A 13,748-nucleotide genomic window follows, 5' to 3' on the forward strand; every position below is an offset into this window, starting at 1 on the left:
GTGACGAGCGGGGGCTGCTCTTAGTTGCGGTGCAAGGGCTTCTCATTGCAGTGGCTTGTCTTGTTGTGGAGCACAGGCTCTAGGCGCACAGGCTTCAGTATTTGTGGCACTCAGGCTCAGTAGTTGTGGCTTGCAGGCTCTAAAGCACAGGCTCAGTAGTTGTGGCACACGGGCTTAGCTGCTCCATGGTGTGTGGGATCTTCCCGGACCAGGGATCAAACCCATGTCCCCTGCATTGGTAGGTGTATTCTTAACCACTGTGCCACCAGGGAAGTCCCCCCATTGAATATAATATTAAAAATCTGAACTTATATAATAATCAGATCCTTCATAAAACCTAATATAAATGTTCAGCTTTATACTCCAAACTCTAAGCCTATCTATATTACAGTTTAACCCTTAGAGTCTGATCAGTATTCTGAAAACAAGTGTACACCTTCATATCTCTGTGCTTTGCACATGAGTTGGAGGACAAACAGGAAAGGAGATTGAAACTAACATGTAGAGAACAACTACAATGTCCCAAGATTTTTACACGTGCTTGTTAATTATACCTTCACAATTAACCCTGTAAAGTGTAGTCATCCCCATTTTATAGATTGGAACACTGTGGCACAAAGAGGTTAGATTTCTCAAGGCTATAAAACTAACAAGTGATAGATCTGTATGACTTCAAAGTTCGTGATCTTCCTATTGCAAAACTGGTTCTCAGTTTGGTGACCAGGTGGGGAATGAGCTGCAGTAGATATTCAGAATTATTTTGATAATGCTTTCAAAAATTATGTGATTACTCTAGTTATTCTGTTGGACACATAAAAATTTTATCAGGGATGGAAATGGACTCCTCTAATACAGCTCTCCCTCTTCCATACTCCCCTCTTTGAAAACTACCATACTTACTTTTTCTATATTATTATCTCTGTCTGGAAAATTTTTCCTCCTTTTCTGTCTGGTAAATCATACACATCCTTCAAGGCCCAGCTAAAAAAATCTAATCTTCTCAATGAAGAACAGATAGAAATATTACAGATAGAAATAAATGTTCACTCCTCTGCGCTTTAAAACCACTTTGCCAATGTCTTTATCATAGTGCATTGTACTTAGTCATGTACCTTTCCCTTCTTCCTTGTGAGCTAATTGAGGACAAGAACCACGTTTTACTCATTTCTATTCCTGAAACTATACCTGGTGTATAGCAAGTGCTCACTAAATATTTGTGGAATTATGGTGAATAGTTTTCCATTTGCTTAACATGAGATGGAGGACATATGTTTCTTTTTTAAAGCTTAGGGTGAAAGAGCTGGTTTGTGCTAAAAAAGAGATATTTTCTGAAACCCCAAATTCTGTTGCTATTCCTAAATAAGAAAATTTGTTCAAATTTATCTTATTAAGTAATTTACAATATAATTAATACTAAGAATTAAAACATGAAGCCCTCTAGAGAAGAAAAATAATGACAGCAGCTTCTGGGGTAATTGGGGAATGTAACTGTGAATTTGCCCAATAGACAAATATAACTCCTGAAGAAATCCATCCTATTAAATGTAGTTATTAGCAAAAGCACATATTAATCTTCTCATGCCAGATAAAATTTTGTACTTAAACTTTTACCTAGTTGATTACTTAGCTGACAAAGCTGTAATTACAGCTGCAAATTTTAAAAGAAATATCAAGATATTGAAGTAGCCTGGTCTAGAAGTGTGAAAGTTATTTGTGTTAAGCCATTTTGGTAGATAATGTCTTTTTTAGAGAAAAAGAATGACAGTGAGAAGAGTACCTCTTATAACTAAATTTCTGGACTCTTTTCAATTATCGCCTCAACCCACATCCAACCTTTCAAAGGGAAGGGCCTCTAACTGTTATACCTTGACACTAGGCACTCTAAGTAATTGTGGCTCCCTAATGATTTAGCCCCATTTTAACATGGCAATATATATTTCAGGGTTCAAGATGCTATTTTAAATTCTCAGATTAAGTTTGACCTTTGCCCCCTGTTCATTTCAGTGACTCTCATACCACCACCATCCTCAGAAGTGCAGGATCAACTCTGGTAATTATTGCCTGTAAGGAGATAATGAAGATTATTTCCTATGTCTTCAATGTCTATTTTTATAAAAATGTCAATTGTTTAGAGTAATAAAATAGGCTTATTTTATAAGTACACTGATAGATGACCACAGTAAGGTGTGTTGAATCATACATCTGAATCTGGCTACATGGAAAATTTGTATGAGCATAAAGACACATATAACAGCACACACAAAAAGGGAGAAATCCTATAGGTGAAATGATTTAGGCAGCAAATTGATCACAGATTATGAGAAAATGATCACTTGCTCATAAACAACAGAGCTGAGGATGCACATGAATTCATTAATCAGTGAGATGCAGGATTAAGGGTATAAGAGTGCAGGCTCCAAAAAAGGTTCCTCCAGGTGTACAATCAATCAGTTATAAGGCAGGGTAGCTTCTGGCTCCCTGGCAACACATTAGTCACAGTTCTAGCTTTAGACAACACTGGCTTATTGTAAATGCATGAGTGGGAAAGGGAATTGCCACTTGGACTAACCATGAAAATCTCCAAAATTTAAACTTCAGCTGTCTAGGGCAGTTATAGGTATAGATATATAGCTATGGATTGATTCATTTTTTAAAAAGTAAAAATACAAAACAACATCATCTTCAAAATTGGAGAGATATACCATGCTCCTGAATTGGAAGAATCAATATTGTGAAAATGACTCTACTACCCAAAGCAATCTACAGATTCAATGCAATCCCTATCAAACTACCACTGGCATTTTTCACAGAACTAGAACAAAAAATTTCAAAATTTGTTTGGAAAAACAGAAGACCCCGAATAGCCAAAGCAATCTTGAGAACGAAAAACGGAGCTGGAGGAATCAGGCTCCCTGACTTCAGACTATACTACAAAGCTACAGTAATCAAGACAGTGTGGTACTGGCACAAAAACAGAAAGATAGATCATTGGAACAGGATAGAAAGCCCAGAGATAAACCCACGCACATATGGTCAATTTATCTTTGATAAAGGAGGCAGGAATGTACAGTGGAGAAAGGACAGCCTCTTCAATAAGTGGTGCTGGGAAAACTGGACAGGGACATGTAAAAGTATGAGATTAGATCATTCCCTAACACCATACACAAAAATAAGCTCAAAATGGATTAAAGACCTAAATGTAAGGCCAGAAACTATCAAACTCTTAGAGGAAAACATAGGCAGAACACTCTATGACATAAATCACAGCAAGATCCTTTCTGACCCACCTCCTAGAGAAATGGAAATAAAAACAAAGATAAACAAATGGGACCTAATGAAACTTCAAAGCTTTTGCACAGCAAAGGAAACCATAAACAAAACCAAAAGACAACCCTCAGAATGGGAGAAAATATTTGCAAATGAAGCAACTGACAAAGGATTAATCTCCAAAATTTATAAGCAGCTCATGCAGCTCAATAACAAAAAAACAAACAACCCAATCCAAAAATGGTTAGAAGACTTAAATAGGCATTTCTCCAAAGAAGATATACAGACTGTCAACAAACACATGAAAGAATGCTCAACACCATTAATCATTAGAGAAATGCAAATCAAAACTACAATGAGATATTGTCTCACACCAGTCAGAATGGCCATCATCAAGAAATCTAGAAACAATAAATGCTGGAGAGGGTGTGGAGAAAAGGGAACACTCTTGCACTGCTGGTGGGAATGTGAATTGGTACAGCCACTATGGAGAACAGTATGGAGGTTCCTTAAAAAACTACAAATAGAACTACCATATGACCCAGCAATCCCACTACTAGGCATATACCCTGAGAAAACCATAATTCAAAAAGAGACATGTACCAAAATGTTCATTGCAGCTCTATTCACAATAGCCCGGAGCTGGAAACAACCTAAGTGTCCATCATCGGATGAATGGATAAAGAAGATGTGGCACATATATACAATGGAATATTACTCAGCCATAAAAAGAAACGAAACTGAGCTATTTGTAATGAGGTGGATAGACCTAGAGTCTGTCATACAGAGTGAAGTAAGTCAGAAAGAGAAAGACAAATACCGTATGCTAACACATATATATGGAATTAAAAAAAAATGTCATGAAGAACCTAGGGGTAAAATGGGAATAAAGACACAGACCTACTTGAGAATGGACTTGAGGATATGGGGAGGGGGAAGGGTAAGCTGTGACAAAGCGAAAGAGAGGCATGGACATATATACACTACCAAACGTAAGGTAGATAGCTAGTGGGAAGCAGCCGCAGAGCACAGGGAGATCAGCTCGGTGCTTTGTGACCGCCTGGAGGGGTGGGATGGGGAGGGTGGGAGGGAGGGAGATGCATGAGGGAAGGGATGTGGGAACAGATGTATATGTATGACTGATTCACTTTGTTATAAAGCAGAAACTAATAAAAAAATTATTTTAACACTAGTGAAGTTTAAATCAGAAGAGAGCAGCTGATAAATAATCAGAATCTCTAAAAATAAAAATGTCATAGTAAAGGTGAAAAAGTTCATCCCAAACCATATGTTTTTATATGTCTCTAAAGAATGATGATGGCTCATGGGGAAACATAATTGAAATATAATTTTGAAATATAATTGAAAACTGGAGACAAATTCTACATGTTTTCTTGTATTTTTTCCCCACTAAAGATTTTGGTTTGAGTTCTATTTCCTTTGCTACTTTCCCCTGCCTGAAGTCATAATCTTCCAACTGTAACATAAAAAATCTTTTTTGTAACAACCAACTGTGATACCTCAAACAGAGGACTACTCCCTGAGATTTGAAAAAGCAGCAGGAAATGACTGTCAAAAGTTTTTTTTTTTTGTTGTTGTTGTTGTTGTTTTAAATCCCAGTAAAGAATTAAGCAAGAGAAATTCAGAGAACATAATGTAGAAACAGAATTGACCTTCCAGAGAACTTCTAATTTTCCCCAAGAGATTTCATGGGTTCTGTTAGGCCACTTTCACAAAATACAGGATTCATCCTGAAAATAATGACAAAGCTTCAGAATACAGAGAATTTAAGGCCCAGAAATTGTTTAAAACTCACAGTTCTAAAAAATCTCACTGTTCCAAATAGAAATGTCTCAGAATTAATTTCTTAAAAATGACCGAGTAAATATTAGTAAGTCAAACTCTAAGATAAATATTAAGGAAATAGACTACCAAAAATAGAAATGTTACAACCTTCCACTAAGTTATGCTGCCTCTATCTATTGAAAGAATTTTTAACAGTTATAGAATTGGCAGACCAGGTGACAAAAAACTGAACCATGAAATAATTCTGAAATGAAGAAGCATTTAAATTATGTTGCTTGAAAGACACAATTAAATCATTTTTTTAAATCCCAAATTAACAACTACATGATATCTATTGCTCAAAAGTGATACCATCCAAACTATTCAGAAGACCAAGATCACTGGAACAGTAAAAAAAAAAAAAAAAAAAAAAAAAAAAAAAAAAAAAAAAAAAATCTAGACTGTTGTGGGAATTAAAAGAGATAATACACATGAAAGAACTTTATAAATATGAAACATTGTTCAAATAAAATGAATTGTAGTAATCATTTTGGGGTTGTTGACACAAGTGATCATGCAGTAGATTCTAGGGTATTTCACACAATCACCTGATTTTGACTCTTTCAATCCAAATGTATTACTCTCTTTTCCTGATTGGCTCAGGAAGCATTTTCTTTTTACCTTTAACACTCTATCTCTTGGTAATATTTCAAGGATGTTATACTAGACGGGGTAAGATCTAGTAGCTTGTAAGCTACTTGTAACTCTCTTAGTTTGGATTTCCCTGAAAACAGAGTCTGAGATGAGCACCTGTATGCAGCAGAGGTTATTGTGGAGACAAAGTGAGACAGGGAAGGATCAGTTAATGAGACGGTGGCTGCTGAGGTCACTGATATAGGCACCCCAGCACTTCTGGGAAACAGAGGTGACTGCTTGAAGAGCTATGGAACTTTTATCTACTGACTCTAATCTCCAATAAGTTAGTGATTCCTTCAGAGCACTACATCCCTCATACTTTCAAGCTATGATTGAATAGGGCCAGAGAAGTTTCTACTGCATTGGAGAAGACCCTGGGGTAGAAAGAGCATGGACACACAGTGCACCCTGAAAGGAGGATGCCGCCCAGTGAGAGGTGAGTCTGGGCTTACACAGAACTACGTGCAGCAGTTAAGGCTATGTAGTATTAGTTTGCTATTACTGTGTAATAAATTACCGCAAACAGAGGCTTAAAATAACACTCATGAATTCATCCATAATTTCTGAAGGTCAGAAGTCCAGGCATAACTTGATTCTCTGCTCAAGGCCTCACTGGACTGAAATGAAGGTGTTGGCTGGGGCTGGGGTTCTCATCTGGACTCAGGGTCCTCTTCCAAGCTCACTGGTCATTAGCAGAATGCACTTCCTTGTAGTTGTAGGACTGTGGTCCCTGTTTTCCTGCTAGCTGTCAGCTGGAGACTGTTCTTGGGTACAAGAGCCTGCCCACATTTCCTTCCACATGGACCCTCCCCAGGCAAGCAGTTCACAAGATACATGTTTGCTTTCTTCCAAACCAGTAGGAGCACATCTCTCTGACTTCCTTTTCTGCCACCAGTGGAGAAAACTCTGTTTTCAAAAGGTTCATGTGATGAAGTCAGATAATATTCCTATTTTAAGGTCAACTGATCAGGACTTTAACTGCATCTGCAAAATCCCCTCACAGCAGCATCTAGGTTAGGGTTTGATTGAATAATTGGGAAAAGGTGTGCACACCAGGGGCCAGGACCTTGGGGAGCGTGTTACAATTCTGCCCACCCCAGACTGAACTATCAGATCGGCTGAGAGGATATGACATGAGACACCAAAAAACATCTGCTGTAGCAATTTTTAAAAGTGAGTTTGTTTTTTGCTTAAAAATTTAAGTAAAGGAGCAGCCAAAGTCTAGCAAGATGGGTCTGAATTAAGAAGTATCTCCTAAAGTTTGGTTTAGGGAATTAATTGATCATATTTTTCTGATACATAAATAAAGAACCAAATAGAGTAGATCTCAACACCCATCATAACCTAGGTTTTCAGTTATTTTCTATGATATCTTCTACATGGGGTACTTAAATAAGTATACCTGTTAAATAAAAACTATGCCATAAAACTGATTGCTCTGAAGACCTGTGCAACTACTAAAGAAGGTAAAGTGGAAGATTTTTGAATATTTAGTGAGCATTATTTGAATGGATTAAAATGGACTCAAATTTTTTCATACATAATTGTTACATTGTATCTAGCCTATTAAATCTAACATTTAAATTTAAAAACCCAGTTAATATAAATTAAATATCTGCCAATTTTATAGCTATGAGCACATGCTAATCTTCTTGCTGGAAGATGAGCCATGCAGATTTTAAGAAACCAAGCTATATTTAGAAGCACATTACTAGAGCTGGGCATTTCAATTCGAGCTCTGTTAGATCTTGTATGACGTTTTTATCCATTTTGTAAAAACTATGTTCAACAGTTCTTCTAATTGTATAATTTAACCACTGGGAGCCTAAGTGGCATTCCCTAATTCTAAGCGGATAATAGCAGTGTTGTGTTTGTGGTTACTGCGCACAAATGCAGCCCTCTGATTTTTCTGAATTCATTTCCTGCTCTAGGGGCATCTCTGGTAATCTCTGCTGTGGCTTCCTGAGCAGCTCGCTGAGGTAGTACGAACAAGTGGGAAGCAAAGGGAAATACAAACCACAGGGGGCTCCATCTTTACTCTCCGTGCACCCTGATCGCTCTCCTGCTTCTTGGCTTGAAAGAGGGTGTATCACGCATATGTGTGAACCCTTAGTATATGCCAAGCGCTGTGCTGAGAACTTGATTTGTATGCTTTATCCTCATTTATCTTCATACAAACTTTAGGAAATAGGCACTAGTGATATCCTCATTACAGATGAGGTTACAGAAAACCTTATGTGACTTGCATATGGCTAACAAGGTTGCATAGCTAATAATAAGCTAATAAGGATTCAAACCCAGGCAGCCTAACTCCACAGCCAGTGTTCTGAACCGTTATGCTATACCATCAAGAAGGTGGTGAATACATTAATTTTCTAAAAATGCTGCTCAAGGGCTTCCCTGGTGGCGCAGTGGTTGAGAGTCCGCCTGCCGATGCAGGGGACACGGGTTCGTGTCCCGATCCCGGAAGATCCCACATGCCGCGGAGCGGCTGGGCCCGCGAGCCATGGCCGCGGAGCCTGTGTGTCCGGAGCCTGTGCTCCGCAACGGGAGAGGCCACAGCAGTGAGAGGCCCGCGTACAGCAAAAAAAAAAAAAAAAAAAAAATGCTGCTCAAGATCCAAAGAAATTAGTAAATTTTCCCTTGGGTCCTTAAAACCAAAATAACTGGAGGATACAGATTCATAAAGTACTATAAAATGCCGCACATAAATACACCACCAAGTACACTTTAATATGAAGCGTTTGAAGATCCCAAGGCTTCTTTTCCTCTTATACAACATGCCGTTTATTGAGGCATAGACAGAATTTTTATTATCAAATGTTGATTTCCCAAATGGAACAATGACTATAGAATTATTTTTACTTTAAAATAAAAAAATGTGACTACCAGAGCAACTATCTCAAGATCAGAATTTAGATTCTATTCATTTTTTTCTTTAAATGTCAGTCACTTTTGAAAAATAAGGCAAAAATTGTCTCATGTCCCATATACTCATATGTGGCAAGTACTCAGACCTCTAAGTCCCTTTCCCCCAAACTCCCCAGAGGGTTCTCATTGCTTTCACTCAGGCAGGATTCATGATGGGTTTTAAGGGTAATCATTTACAAAGGCAAAATGATAGAAAACTACTAACATGCATTTACTATTATTTGTCAGAGAAATTTTCCTCTTGAAGGATGGCTCTTATTTGGAGGGAACAAAGTGTCCCCTAGAATTAAAATACTACCAAATGGTGATTCATAGTCCAAATGTCTTGATTCACATACTCTAAAAACAGAATGTTAAGCTAAGCCTTTAAATTGCCCATATGGACTTTGTAGGCTAAATGAGATTCGGGTCTGAACCACAAAATGCATCAGGGATAAATTTCAGCAAAAGAATTGCTTCCAAATTTAGTGTTATAAACTTCCAATCCATATCTTATAGGATTTTGTCTAACATTGGGGAACCAATATTTGAGCTCATGCATTTCTTTTTCCTTTAAAGGGTCCTGATATCCTGGAACTGGAAGGGATGTTCCATAGCTGTAGATGATCACCCATATTCCACTACGCCATTCAGTTCAACCCTCACTGAGTTCTCAGAGCTTCTCACAAAGTTTGAAATCATTCATTTCCTCTCTCCCATTGCACTGGATAAGTTTTACTCAGTATAGATATATTTGGGGGTTTAGTATTATTATACAATCACAGTGTAAGAATAAAACTACTGGGTTTTTTTCCCAGTTTGAGTAAAACATTTACATATTCAAAATAAAAATTATAGGATCAGTGAAAGAAATACAATATTTTTAAGATACTTGCAAATTAAATGCTTAGCCTGAGTGATCTACATTATCAGCAGAAAACCTTATTATGCACATAATTTGGGCAAGTTCCTTTTATAGGTTCTACTGAGAAATGATGAGTATAAGCTCTTAAAGTATATGATCTTTTAAAGAGATTATAATCTACAGGTAAATCATTAATACCATAGTTCCATGAGAGTTATATATAATAAAATTACCTCTTTAAATGAAGCAGAAAAGTTGTTTTATTTAATTTTTTACTGTATTTTTTCTTTAGAGTAGCAATTAATTCAAAGTACAAATTCAAAAATATTATGTCCTCAGGTATTATAGTGAAATGACAAATAAACATATAACAAACTTTAAATCATAGAGGGATGTCTGATATACCATAATTTGTTGCATTTTGGATAGAGCAAAAGTCTTTTTCTGTAAAAGATAATTGATGGATCATTTTCTCATTTGGCTTAATATTTGTACATTAAGTATAATTCTGATACCTTTATTATTTGATGCCATATTAATCCTTATTTAATCATTTTGCTGGAGAGCCCTGAATCATGAAGGATTCATACTTCTGATTCAATCTCCCATTCAGAAACCAAGGAAACAGCCCAGGAAGCAAGTCCAAGTTGGAATGTAAAATTAAAATTAAATAGATATAAAAAATAAATAGATATAATATATATTTAGATAATATGTGTTTCTATATTATATAAAACTAATAAAAAGCAAATGCAACAGATATTATATTTTCTTCACTAGGCAGATAACCCAGGGAGGTGGGAGGTGTAGTGTTTGTGACCTTGGCCTCAGATGACAGGCCTATGTTTTAAAAGAGCTCTTATTAACTGAATGACTCATGAGCCTAACCTCCTTCCCATAAATGAAAGTAACACCATAGATCATTGGTTTGTTGTGAAATAATACACATCAAGCAGTGAATAGAATACAATACATTTTTGAAACAGTAATTGAAATAGAGCTATTTATTTAATCCTTACAAAAACCAAACACTATTTCCTCATTTTTTTTAGGTAGACATTGAGGCTCAGAGAAGCTGAATAACTTGCTCAAGGATGCCTACCCAGAACACAAGAATGCCAAGTTTCAAACACAGGTCTGTCTGATTCTTCATTTATACCACACGGCCACCTATATTCTACAATTCCCAAAATCCCCCAATAGGGGACTTTTATTTGTATTTTAGCTTTAGTTTTCTCATTGTCATTTATAGTCCCTGCCTTAGTTTGCTAGGACTGCTGTGACAAAGTACCAAAAACTGGGTGCCTTAGAATAACAGAAATTTACTGTCTCATAGTTCTGGAGGCTAGAAGTCCTAGATCAAGGTGTCATTAGGGTTAGTGCCTTCTGGAGCCTGTGAGGAAGACTCTGTTCCATTCCTCTTTTCACTTCTGGTGCTTTGCTGGCAATCTTCGGTGTTCCTTGGCTTTTGCTGCATCACCCTGATCTCAACCTTCATCTTTACATGGTGTTTTTCCTGCATGTGAGTCTTGTCTAAATTTCTCCTTTTTATAAGGACACCAATCATTTTGGATATGGGGTGAACCCTACTCCAGTATGACCTCATCTTAACTAATTACATCTGCAATGACCCTATTTCCAAATATGATCACATTCTGAGGTATAGGCAGTAGGACTTCAACATATGAATTTTTGGGGAAAGAATTCAACCTATAGCAGTTCCCAAAGGGAAAAAAAATCTTTTCAAGCAGGCAGGTGTGAAGTCTTGTAATGCCACACTTCCTAGTAGGATTAGCCCACACAGTGTATTGGCGTGGTCATTTTGCTGCTACGTTGTCTGCTGGCTTGGGCTGCTCAGTGCATTTATTGTGTATTCAACTCTGGCACCCAAAGCTAACTTTCTCATGTTATGTCTCCTCCTAGCCAGCAACCTTTGATCATTCAAGGCTCCCACCATCCATTATGAGTACCTAGATATTCCACTGGAAAGCGAGGAAGATCTGACCTGAACAGTGATCAGCTCTTGGGCTGCCCGTGCAGCTCGATCAATCACTACTTCTTGTTGACACTTCCACAGCCTATTTTAGAGTTCAACAACTTCTGCTTTAGAGTAACCTAGAAACAGAAATTTCTATTTTTCTGAGTGGCAAATTCTCCTCACCTTTGAGTTTTTCATCATTGAAGATTGTTCACTCACATTTCTCCTCTCAGGGATTACTTGTCATTACCAAGGTGACATTTTCCTGCTCCAGGATGTTTGTGTGTTTATCCTGCTTTTCACAGCATCATCCCTGACTGACTTTTCAGCCAGTCAGTTGACCAAAGCCTTACTTATCCCACCCTGGAAGATGATGAGGCATTTTTCCTGCAAACTGCCACATGTTTCTTTCCAGGTGTCACCAAACTAACTCAATTTGTTCTTAGTTTCTGAGATCCATAAAAAAATAGCAACAATGAGCATGCATTACATATGTGTTAGACTTCTCTTGCTATTAAGGGGGCAAGATGTTGGGACCTGGAATGTCATGATTTTTGTTTGTTTATGGATATACCCTGTTATTCAGACATAGAAAATTCAAAATCTGATATTATAGCATTTATTAGAATATATATATAACTCATATATATATATAAATAACTATATAACTATATAACTATATAACTATATAACTATATATATATATATATATATATATATAAACACCTAGAGTTCCATGGTTCCATGGGTTCCCTCAATAATTAGTTCCAGTTAATATGGATTCTCAGGGGGAAGCAGAATGGAAGAAAAATTCAGTGCTTAGGCTATAGGGTCTGGCAAGACCAAGTTCAGGTCCCATTTCTGCCACACCCCAGTTCTGTGACCTTGAGCAAGTTAATTAACTTCAATAGCCTCATGTGTAAAATGGGGAATAAAAAAAGCTCCTACACATAAAGTTGTATTTGTGTAAAGCAGGGTTTTCAAAACTTGCCTAGTGATAAAAATCATCTGGAACATAGTAAAAACACAGATTCCAAGACCCTTTTTCTGGAGAATTGGATTCAGAAGGTCTGGGTGAGGGATCCCAAAACAACATTTTTAGTAAGTACCTCAAATGATCAGTATCAGGCAAGTGCTGGAAATATTTCTGTGTTGCACGGTTCATGTCCCACTCAGGAAGTGTTAGTGCATTTCTGTTTATCAAAATTGATTTCCTAGAGACCCACAGGGAGGAAGCTGGAGAGGCTGCTCACAAGCCAGTTTCCTCTTCCAGGTCCCACTGCTAAACTACATTCCAAGGTCTCCTTGCTTCTCAGTGACTCCATGAGATTAGTCAGAATAGTTTGTCTGAAATCAGCAGAAATAGTTTGTCTCTCCTCTCTCTTCATCTCCCTCCCTCCAGTGTGATAGTTGTGTATACTCTAAGGTAACCTTGAAACCACAAGTTAAAGATGGTAAACCCACAGTTTACAAATTACATGGGTTTGTAAGTGATTCTGTAGCATTAAGTCCCCTACTCGCCCATACTGACCACAACATGAAGAGGAATAAGGCTTTATTGGGTTAAGCCACTGCCTTTTGGAGCTGTTGCACAAACCGCATCACATAACACATCCACATTACATCATCTAAGATTACTGAAACTAGTCTCACTTCCTTCATTCAGGCTTCTCTCAATTCAGCTTGCATACCATTGCCTGACGCTAATCTTAAAACCACATTTTCCTCACCTCACTTACCTATACAAACACATATTAATGACTTCTTCTTTTTTTTTTTTTTTTTTTTGGTCACACCACGTGGCATGCACAATCTTAGTTCCCCGACCAGGGATTGAACCCATGCCCCCTGCAGTGGAAGCTCAGAGTCCTAACCACTGGACCACCAGGGAATTCCCATTAATGACTTCTTTTATATATCTCATCAGGTCAAAATTCTTCACCTTTGTTTTAAAAACCCTGAATATCCCATCCTAACTATCTAAACTTTATTTCTAGAGGATGGAAAAAATAAAATGCCTAAGAGAAGTGTAAAGAACTAGGGAGCTAGAAAGATCATTCTTCCTTCGTGGAAATCTTGTTTCACTTGGTGTCAGAACCACACAACACAGCGTACCATTTTTCTGTTATTTTTTCTGAGACAGCTCTATCTCCTCCCCTGGATGATGCCATTGAACATAGGGTCCATGTCTCACACTTCCTTTTAACCCAATTTCATCTCTGGCGCCATTCTAAACACACAGCAGGA

The sequence above is a fragment of the Mesoplodon densirostris genome, chromosome 12, assembly GCF_025265405.1.
Source record: "Mesoplodon densirostris isolate mMesDen1 chromosome 12, mMesDen1 primary haplotype, whole genome shotgun sequence".
NCBI classification, from domain to species: domain Eukaryota; kingdom Metazoa; phylum Chordata; class Mammalia; order Artiodactyla; family Ziphiidae; genus Mesoplodon; species Mesoplodon densirostris.